Source organism: Nelumbo lutea, chromosome 1 (genome assembly GCF_056320005.1).
Source record: "Nelumbo lutea isolate HS-2025 chromosome 1, American lotus-T2T, whole genome shotgun sequence".
NCBI lineage: Eukaryota > Viridiplantae > Streptophyta > Magnoliopsida > Proteales > Nelumbonaceae > Nelumbo > Nelumbo lutea.
In genome coordinates this window covers 56,558,719-56,569,908 of record NC_142684.1, presented here as the reverse complement: position 1 = coordinate 56,569,908, position 11,190 = coordinate 56,558,719, and positions in this window count along the sequence as shown.

The following is an 11,190-nucleotide window of genomic DNA, read 5'->3' as shown; positions in this document are numbered from 1 at the left end:
TGAGTGCACAGCATGGCATAGATGATGCTCCCTACGGCTGAGGCATAGGGAATGTCCTTCATGCCCTCAATCCCCTTGGGAGTCTTGGGAGACATACCCTTGGAGAGAGTGACTCCATGCCTGAAAGAAACATTTCCCTTCTTGGAGTTCTCCATGTTGTATCTCTTGACTATCTTGTCAATGTAATCAGACTAGAATAATCATATTATCCTCTTCGATCTATCTCTATAGAGCCGAAGACCCAGTATGTAGGAGGCTTCTCCAAGATCTTTCATGGAAAATTGCTGTGAGAGCCATACTTTCACAGTAGTCAACATTCCTACATCATTCCCAATGAGTAGAACGTCATCTACAAACAAAACTAGGAACGTAACCTTATCTCTATTGGATTTTCTATAAACACAGGGCTCATTCGGGTTTTTTCTCAAAGTCAAACTTTTTGACGATAGAGTCAAACTGGATGTTCCAACTCCTAGAAGCTTGCTTAAGTCTATATATGGATTGATTTATTTTAAATATCATGTATTCCTGACCTGCAGATTTAATTTACATATCACTAAGATCTCTATTCAGGAATGCAGATTTGATATCCATTTACCAAATCTCGTAATCATGATATATTGCTACAGCTAGCAGGATCCTAATGGATTTAAGCATGGGCACTGCTGAAAAGGTTTCCTCATAATCGATGCCTTCTTTCTGAGTGTACCCTTTTGCCACAAGATAAGCTTTGTAGGTCTCAACCTTCCCATCAAGGCCCTTCTTCCTCTTATAGATCCATTTGCAATCAATCGCTTTTACCCCTGGAGGCAGATCTACCAGAGTCCAGACTCTATTAGTCTCCATTGAGTCCATCTCAGCTCTCATAGCATTTACCCACTTCAAGGAATCTATGTCCAACATAGCTTTTGTATAAGTCACGGGATCCTCCTCACTAGTCGTGGCTTCCACCAAGTAACTGTCCTGATTATAGCCTAAACGAACTGGAGGTTAGGAAACCTAGATAAATCTTCTAGGTTAGTCATTACCTAGAGCTTGTGGGATATCTCCCACTGCTCTTGAGCTCTCCTCATCAAGAACAACTTCTTGACGATGATTGTTCAAGATGTAATCATCTTCCAAAAAATGGGCATTTCGACTACAAAACACCTTTTGTTCTCTTGGGTCATAGAATAAGTAACCCATTGAGCCTTTGGGGTAGCCTATGAATAGGCAATGGCTAGTCTTGGATTCCAATTTGTCCACACTCATTCTTTTAACATATGTCGGACAACCCCAAATTTTCAAATGTCTTACACTTGGTTTCTTACCGGTCCAAAGCTCATAGGAAGTATTCGGAACTGATTTGGTTGGAACGAGTTCAGCACATATATCGCAGTCTCTAATGCATAACCCCAAAAGGATGTGGATAACTCTGAGTGTACGAGAAGTGATCGGACCATATCTAATAAAGTCCAGTTTCTCCTCTCTAACACACCGTTTAGCTGTGGTGTAGTAGGAGGAGCTATCTGTGATACTATCCCATTGACCTTTAAGTATTCATTGAATTCGTTAGGGAGATACTCGCCACCTCGATCCAATCGAAGGGTCTTAATTTCTCTCCCTAACTGCTTCTCGACCTCTTGCCTGAATTCTCTGAACTTTTCAAAGGATTCAGATTTGTGTCTCATTAGGTACATGTAACCATACCGTGAGTAATCATCGGTAAATGTTATAAAATAAATGTGTTGGTTTTGTGTCCTAACACGCATGGGACCACATACATCAGTATGTATAAGGCTAAGCGTGCATATACATATTTCAGGCTTATCGTTAAATGGTCGTTTCATCATCTTAACCTGAAGGCAAGGTTCATAGGTTGGAAGATCTTCTACAGTTAAAAAATCCAAAGGACTATCCTTTACCAACCTTGTGATACGATTTATGTTAATGTGGCCAAGTCGGTAATGCCACGTAGGATTAACTGTATCATGGGTTCTTTTCTTGGGAATATCATCTGACATAGTTTCGGTTATGTTAGTTTTCAGGGAATGATGGAGAACATAGAGACCATTCTCAAGTTCTCTGTATGTGAGGAATTTTTTATTTCTTTTAATAATAATCGCATTACTAAAGAGAACAAAATATCCATCCGCACATAGTTTTGAAATAGAAATCAAATTTCTTCTCAAATTCTGTACATAAAGACAATACTTCAGTACAATAATTCATTCTCTAAAAATTAACTCTACAGTTCCTATAGTTGTAACTGCAACACTTGCAAAAGTCCCTAAGTCAAGAGTCACCTCTCCGTCACTCAGTCTTCTACTTGTCCTAAACCCTTGCAGTGAGTTACACGCATGAGTTAAAGCCCCGGAGTCAATACACTAAGAAGTAGAAGTTACCGACAAATTGGTTTCTATGACAAAAGATTCGAAATTACCTTGTTTCTTGGACTCTAGGTATTGAGGACAATTCCTCTTCCAGTGGTCGGCCTGCTTGCAGAAGTGACAAGCATCTGATGCTTTGTCCTTCCTCTTCCTTTTGGATTTAGTAGCTTTTTTCTGAGGCTTTTTCTTAGTCTTCCTCTTCTTCTTGCCCGATTTACCAGCTTCAACAAGCATGGCAATGGGCTCATCCTTCTTGATCAGTTCCTCGGCCCTCTGCAACATATTGTTGAGTTCCTAGATGCTAACATTTAACTTATTCATGTTGTAGTTCATGATGAACTGATTGAAGGAAGGAGACAAAGAATTTAGGATGGCGTCCACCTTAGTGACATGGTCAAGCCCGGGTCCAGGAGCCTCAAGTTCATTGATATATCCCATCATCTTATGACAATGGTCATGAACCTGTTGGTTCTTGGACATTTGTGCGATCATGAACTGTTTCAAGACCTTCTGTTGATTAGAATGATTATGCTCTTCGTACATCGTCCTTAAATTGTCTAGGATATCCTTGGACAATTTGATCTGATCGAACTGTCACCGTATCAAATTGTCTAAGGATGTTATGATGTAGCAGCAGACAAGGGAATTTTCTCCTCCTATTCTCGCTAGTCCCTCCTACGGGCCTCAAAAGCCCTATCTTCCAGACGTTATGGAGCAGGGTTTTTAACTACTTTGTCTAGTTTTTCTGATGTCAAGACTAGCATAAGGTTTCGGTACCAGTCAACATAGTTTGGGCCTTTTAGTTTGTTGTCTTCCAAAAATTTTGCGAATTGTCCATTTGCCATTTTTGATAAAAAGCAAATATTAGTCAACAACCTTATTTGATTCATGTTATCTACATAGATATGGCTTTTAATTAATGTTCCATTCTCATTTGTTCATCTCTGAGATTTCCCTCCTATCTCAGTAACGGATACTACGAATTATGTCTCTAGAAATGTGGAAATCACATAGAGTGCATGGAGCCAACTATTTCAGCTGCATAACCCCACCACCTTTCTGTGAAGGATCATATCCACTCATCTTATGAGCTTTCCCTTTGGCCTCTGTCAGACAAGGTTCATTGTCATTTTAGGTTAAACCTTTTTGTCTAGTAAGTGCTTACCCGTCATATTCGTGAACGACAAGGTACCGTGAGAAAGTCTTCCATTTTAGGATAGGCCCCTCCCACATCGGTCTATGATGCTCCTATCATCTTATGAAACATTCCAACAGATCTAGCAGCAAATGGATAACCCAATTTTATGGTGTGTTTCCTTATTACTGAAGGACCCATCTTCATGCTAATAATGGAAGGCCTTTAGAGAGTTCATCATATGAGTCTCCCTATCACATGCACTCATATTTTAGCGGAGAGAATGAAACATTTTGCCCTAGTTTAATTTAGGTCAAACCAAAGTGGCTCCCACTGACTTTCATAAAGCCAGATTTTGATGGGCCCTAAACAGCTAAGGTTCTGCACGGTTCCTCTTGGGGAGGTATGGGGCCCACCACGAAGGGAGATCATCCAATGATCTTAGGGGCACCATGGCAATGATGTGCATTCAACCATGGTGTGCGCAAGAGCCACTATCGTATCATCATGGGCCAAGTACTTATGGCCCATGAACGTTGCACATCACACATCCATACATCACATGCAGGAACAAAATTGATCCAATCAATTAATATCTGTAAAACCCATAATTAAAGTCCATGATTATCCATAGTATTACTTATTAATATCATCTAGGTATATGGGCTGAATTGCAAAGAGCAGTTCGTCCTATATAGCTTTTATGCTGAAAATGGGCTAAAGTAGTTTTAACACTTTAAAACTGGGTTTTACAGGTGTGGGCTGAATTGCATGTTGCAATTAACCATCAACTCCTAGACCCAAGAATGAAAAATTAGGGCTAAGAACAACCCCCATTGAACCACAGATTCGGTCCAACAGTTTGGTCCAATCTAGTTCGAATGAGTCTAGGGTTTGATTTTTAATTCAAGATTTTGATCTGAAATTAAATTATTGATAAAAGACATTCAAGAATCAATAGAAGGGCAGTTCGTTGATCTACTACCCTACAAAACAGAGGTTAGTTCACGGTTTGCAGTTTCTCAAACTGCAAATCGTAGATAGTCGAACCCTAATCTACGAAACTCCTTCCTTTTGCGCGATCTGCTTCGAATTTGAATGAAATTAAAAAGAATTCCTATACATTCTATCTAAAAATTAAAAAAAAAATAATTACAAACAAGAATGAATAGAACAGTAGGTGTGCAATTTTCTTGCGCCAATCAAGAATTCGATCTCCACCGTACGAACAACCCATAAATCAAGATAAATATAAATAACAATTCTAAATATATATCAGATTTAAAAAGATTTAATTTCAGATCAATTGCCCTTGATCTAGGACCCAATTTCCCAGAAAATCAACAATATGTGCAAATCGGGTAGAACGCCTTCTGCCCATTTGCGTAGTTTCAGATCTGGCCAATTTTGGTTCAAGATTTGAACCTGGCTCTGATACCACTGAAGGGATGAGAGATTCATCATATGGATGGCCGAACCCTGCAGGTAGGTTGGGCGAATTTTCAAAATTTCTCTCTCTCCCATGTGAAAATCACATTCCCTTTTTTAAAAAACTACATTTTCAATGATCAATCTTGAACACAAATCGAACCAGATCTGAAACCAAAATGTAGGAGAGGGATATACTTGATACGGATTAGTAGTAACCCCCAACGAAGGTGCTCACGTGCAAGGAGAATACCAAAGACTGGTCCCACTGAAGATGACACAACGTAGGATGGAGCAAAATCAGCAGGATGGTTCTTCAGCAAGAACTCAATGAAGGGCAGGTGAGCACGACTTCTGATTATCTTTTCTCCAAAAGATATTATCAAGAACTCTTATTGATCGCTCCTACAGGTGGAGATCGAATTGGTAATGATGGCAATAACAGGAGAAGGCAAGAGTAGAAGATGGCGTCAGTCCAACTGTATGCTGTCTTCTCTCTTGAATCAGTAAGACTGAAGGATGATTTAGGGTTTGCCCTTCTCCTCTATTTATAGCCTTAAAGAGAGGTTCTCCTAATCCCATTAAGAGTTTCCTAATCCAAATATTGTATTTGGATCTAGACTCTCTTTAAGAGATAAGGATAATCCCTTATCTTATCTGAATATAAATATCAACCATCCTAATCCAATTAGGAGTTTCTTGATCCAAATCTCTATTTGGATCTGGACTCTCTGAGTGAATAGGGATAATTCCTTATCTTATATGTTGATCTAAATCACAGAACCACCCCTCTTTAATTAATCTCATTAAGCTAGTTCGAATTAGGCTTTAGGCCCATTAAGTCCATGTGCTCACTTATCCTCCAAACTGTTGCCTAGTTGGATATCCTTGTATGGCATGGAACCCAAATATTGATCTACACATCAGCCACATGGGTTTAGCCCAGTCTCTGTTACAAGGCCTGGCCAAATTCACTATAAAAGACAGTGAACCCCTAAGTTCATCACCATGGACTATTAATGGGCCCAACATTTACACTAAATAGTCATTGGGTTAAGCCACCTTATAAAAACCCAAGGACTGTGGGTAGATGCAAGATTAGCTCATCAAGTATTACCCTCAATGGTCTTACATTTAACCTCTCAGCCCATAATGATCAAACATTACCCGACAAGAGAGGACATCTCCCTCGGCTACAAGTTACAGTGCTACACTCTCTACTCACATGGATCGCGGGAATTAAAACCTTTTGCAAACATTTTGAAACCATAATATATATTAATATATATATATATTGCAAAACAAATTTCAACAGTTGAAATTGACTGTTGGTAGTTTTGGTTTCCATCAGAGAGAGTGCATCCCCGATCATTTACTTTATCCGACAAAGGGTCTGATCCTGTCACTATGATCACTCACTCAGATGAATTCTTAGACTGTCCCAACATACCCAGGTTTTGACCCCCTTTAAGGATCTCATTGATTGGCATATCAAAGACAACCCAATCCAACACGTAGTGTAGTATCATAGTCAAGTCTAGGGGTCACGTGTAACATTTCAATTTTGCTCATCTATCTCCAAGGTCCAAGGCAATACTGAAATTCTGGTCTGATTCAGGGTTTCAAGAAACCCACACTGCATGTACCACAGGTCTCACCCTGCAGCTGAGACAAACTACCCAACCAACTTGGTGGCACATCAGTGTCAACCTTGGCAGGATAAATCTCCCCAGATCTATCCAACGGCTGTGAAGATTCTAAACTAACACGGGTCTCATATGTGTCCAGTTTAAGAGTATTACACAGAAACACACCACAATAACATGAATCAAATATGTACTTTATTCGTTTACATTAAATGTGATAATGTAGATCATTCTGATTGGAGCTAAGGGCATACACTGTCTAAACCCGACCTAACCTGAAGTTGACATTGGGTTGGGTTGGGTAAGGTCAGGTTGAATGTTGGGTTGGGGGTTTAGAACATAGGGTTGGCCTCAACCCGACCTAACCCGACACAACTTGCAGCCCTAGTTCTATCTAGAACAACAATTAGGAATGGCAATGGGATGAGCTTGGGGTGGGTTTTGTAACTTATAGACCCTACCCACTTCCCAAGACCTCCCAACCCATACCCTACCCAAAACCTAAAAAGTGTCTATTCTTGACCTAATCTTGACTAACGGCACGGAAGCTCTCTGTGAACTTTCTTCCTCTCCATTTCTTGCCATCTTAGACAGAAGAAGACATTAAAATATTATAAGAATATGGGAAGTCTATTATATGCATCTCTCGTTGAACTCCATTGTTTGATGAGGTTGAAGTATATTGAAAATTTCCAAACTAAGCCTTAGAAAAAATGAAAGAAGTTCTATATTGGAATTTTTCTTTTTCAGGGTAATTCAGTCTTTCGGCAAAAGTGGCATTTAAAAAAATAACGCATCTCCTAACCCTTTTTTTTGTCGGAAAAAAAAAAGTCAGGAAAGGGAGGCCTTTATATATTTCTCTGAAAAGTATGAAGGGAGGTTATTGTTAGAATGAAAAGTCAGGGAGGCTTTTAAGATTGCCAGAAAATTGAGGGGAGGTTTTTGTATTTTACCTTAATATATATATATATATATATATATATATATATATATATATATATTTATATAGATAATAAAATTCGATTAATTTGTTTTTTTCTAATTAATTAAATTCTAAAACCTAAAAACTAGGGGTGGATTCAAACCGAGCCGAGCTGAATAACTAGTTATTCGAGCTCAACTCCCCAAGGTAGTACGAGGCTTGAGCTCGAGTTTGAGCTCGAGTCGAGTCAAAAGCTCATAAGCTCGAGCTCGGCTCGGCACGGCTCAAGCTCGACTTGAGAAAAATGCTTTATAAAAAAATAAAAGAATTATATATAAAAATTTTTTATTTGATATTTAAAAATTTAAGAATTATAATAATTAGGTATTATTTTATATAAAAGTAAAACTATTATACATATAATATTTTTATTATATATATATTATTTTCTATAATTTTATATTATTATTATTGTTATTGTTGTTATTATTATTATTATTATTATTATTATTATTGTTATTTTTATTGATGCGGCACGAGCTTATGAGCTTTTGACTCAACTTGAGAGGAAGAAAAGAGTAACTTGTAGCCGAGAGGTTAAGTTAGAACACTAGAGAGGAAGAAAAGAGTGCGGAAAGCTCAGAGTGTAGGCCGCGCTTTATTCTGTGCTCGAGAGGTTAGCTCGCGAGCAAGTAAGGACTCAAGTTGAGAGTATGAGAGTGTGTAAGTGTCAAAAGTATCTCAAGATCCCTTCTCCCCTTCGCCTAAAGGGCTTTTATAGGGGCGGTCTTGTCAAATCAGGCGTAACCGCCACTGGCTCCTGTCGCAGACGTTACCTATCAGGCCTGTGCAGGTAATTGTTATAATGTACTACTCGCTTGGGTGAGTGACACGTCCCAAAGGGGCAAGCATGCCTCCATCTGTCGAGAGACGTGGGTGTAGACTATTGAAAGGGCTGCGCCGTCAGTCGAGAGACGTGGGACAGTCTGATTGGTATGGTCTTGTCAGGTAGAAGCTTCTTAAGAACACCGTGTTGCTTAGTCACAAGCTCCTCCGTAGCGAGCTACCTTTGTATCAAGCTTAGGGGTGTTTTGAGGTGACCCTTATCAAGGTTGGTCTCTGGGGTGATTCTTCTGCCTAAAGGCTGGAGCAATCTGGTTTCCCTTGCTCGCGAGCTGAAATAGTCTTCGAGTATTCCTTTCCCGGTAGCTCGGGGGACCTGGGGCTCATTTTGTAGCGAGCTCCCCCTACAACGAGCTATGAAGTAGCGAGTTGTTCTATAGGCTCATCACTTAGTTGTGGTTAGGCTACGATGCTGAGCTGTTGCTCGTGCTGAGTCAGGTCCACTTGTCATCATCTCAGTAGGTCGGGCCAAATCATCCTCCATCAATTGCACCCCACTCCTCGGGCTTAGAGTGCTACCTTAGCGCGAGGAGTTCATGAAGTGTGACGGGTTGATTTGACCGAAACTCAAACTTGATTTACTGCTCATATTAAATGCGCGCGTGGGAATCATGGGTTTTTTCTGACTTTTCAAATTCTGAAAACATGCTGAAGCAGCTCCTAACTCTGAATGTCATGCAGCTGTCATTACCTCAATCATGGGGGACGTGCAGGCAATCACATTTCGGTTTCAGAAGGCATACGGTCCGCTCAACTGTGAACCGTCCGATCTGCTTTCATCTGGGCCGTTAATTCGGAGGCGCAAAGACTATAAATAGGAGGGCCCTCTGGGCCTCACTTTCTCTCATGCCATCTTGCTGTCTTCGGATTCTGAGGTCGTGCATCCGTCTAGTCTACCCGGGTTCCTCAATTTACTTCGTTTCGTCTTTTCCGTTGTCTCGATCACTGTTAACCATGTCTGGGTACCCGTACCATACTCACTACCGGGGTGGAAACCAAGATGATGATGCTCCCTCGAGCTCGGGGGGAGCCTGGGAACAGGTCCCGGAGGCTTGGGAGACCTCTGGCGATGTGGCCTCTACTTCCTAGGGAAGGGAGTGATACTTTCGACCCATCCTCTATGATGGCGGAGAGACTCAGGTCTCTAATCTGCTACTTCCACCTTCCTGGGGTCCTTGTCTACAGCCTCCCCACTGGTAACTTCCCGTGGGAGCACGATCCCAATGTTATAGTTATCTTCCAGGAACAGCTCGAGGTTGGCCTGCGTCTCCCCCTACACCCCTTAATAGTGGAGGTACTGAACCATTTTAACGTCACCATCGATCAGATTCATCCCAATGCCATTCGGAACATGATTAGGATTATATCCTTGTGTTATGAGTATTTGTCTCCCTTTGAACCTTGATATTTTTTCCTCTATTCTTTGTATAAAAAATGCCACTCCCGGGGCTCCACCGGAGAGGCATTTTTATTACCTCTCTCTCTGCCGCGGCTATAAGCTCTTGCATGAGCTACCAAATAAGATTCCCGCTTGGAAGTGGGATTATTTTGTGGTCCATAACCCCGAGGGGTGGCCCTTCCCAACTTCTTGGAGGGGCGTCGTCCAGGACTCTGGGGTCGAGTTGGACCCTAAAATTCCGAAAATGATGTTGTCCTGGGCATCGGTAGGCTTCCTTTGTTCGAACTACCTGACTGAGGAGAAGCTCGCGCAGGCTGGCCTGAGCCCGGGTATGTTGTCTTTTTAGGTCGGGTAGTACCTTGTAACAATATTGTGTATATACAAATACTTTGTTCTTACCGAACTAATATCTTGTGGTTTCTTCTTAGCAGCCATCATGTTTGGTGTTGACTTGCGTCGCCTCCTCTTAAGCAACCAGAGGTGCAAAGTGAAGAGGTGGCACCCTGACCGGACCCCCACCTCGGCGGGGACCGAGTTCGGGTCTGCTAAGCTAGTCTTCTCTTCTCTGCCGCCCGAAATTCCGCCGCCTCCATCTGAAGGGGGTGTTGGCGGGGCTAGCCTCGAGGAGGGCAAGCTCCCGCAGCAAGGGGTGATTCCTCCTAGTCCTTCTTACCCATTCCCCTACCCGCGGCTCCCAGTGGGAAACTAGGAGGGTGTGAACGATTACATTGTGGCTCGACAGAACGACGGAAGAACCGAAGGGCGATCTGCAATGAGGAGGTCACTAAGTGGGAGGAGATGGAGCCTGGGGATCTCGTCATGCTCGCCTCCTCTAATTGTATGGTGGTAAGTGGTCCTTCCCCTCTTCTCGTTTTTTTTTTCTCTTTTGTTGCCTTCTGACCTTAGTCTCTTGTCGGCAGGTGAACACTGCCATCCATGCCATGGCCCTCCAAATGCACATCCACTCCAGCGGCGCTCACAACCAGAGGGCCATCGTTCAGAAGCTCCAAGGTGAGCTCGACCGGACTTGGGGCGAGCTCCTTCACACTCGCAAGGGGAGTGTCTTAGGAGCTGCTCGTCCGAGACTAGGAGTCGCAAATCGCCAGGCTTTCTGAAAAGAGCGTGCACTATAGGGAGGAGTCGTCGAGGGTAGCAGCGAAGAGGGAGCTTCTCCGGCAACAGGTTCGGGACTTGGAGTCCACTCTTCTGGACCGGACTCGGAACTTTGACCACATGGTGGAGGCTGAGCAAGAGAAGGCGGTTTGAGACTTCAAGGGCTCCCAAGAATATCATGACCTCTAGGTAGAGTACGGCTCGAGCTCGTATTGCTCCGGATTCAAGCTCTGCCGGTGGTTGGTCCGAAAGAAATTTTTTGGGCTCAACCTCAA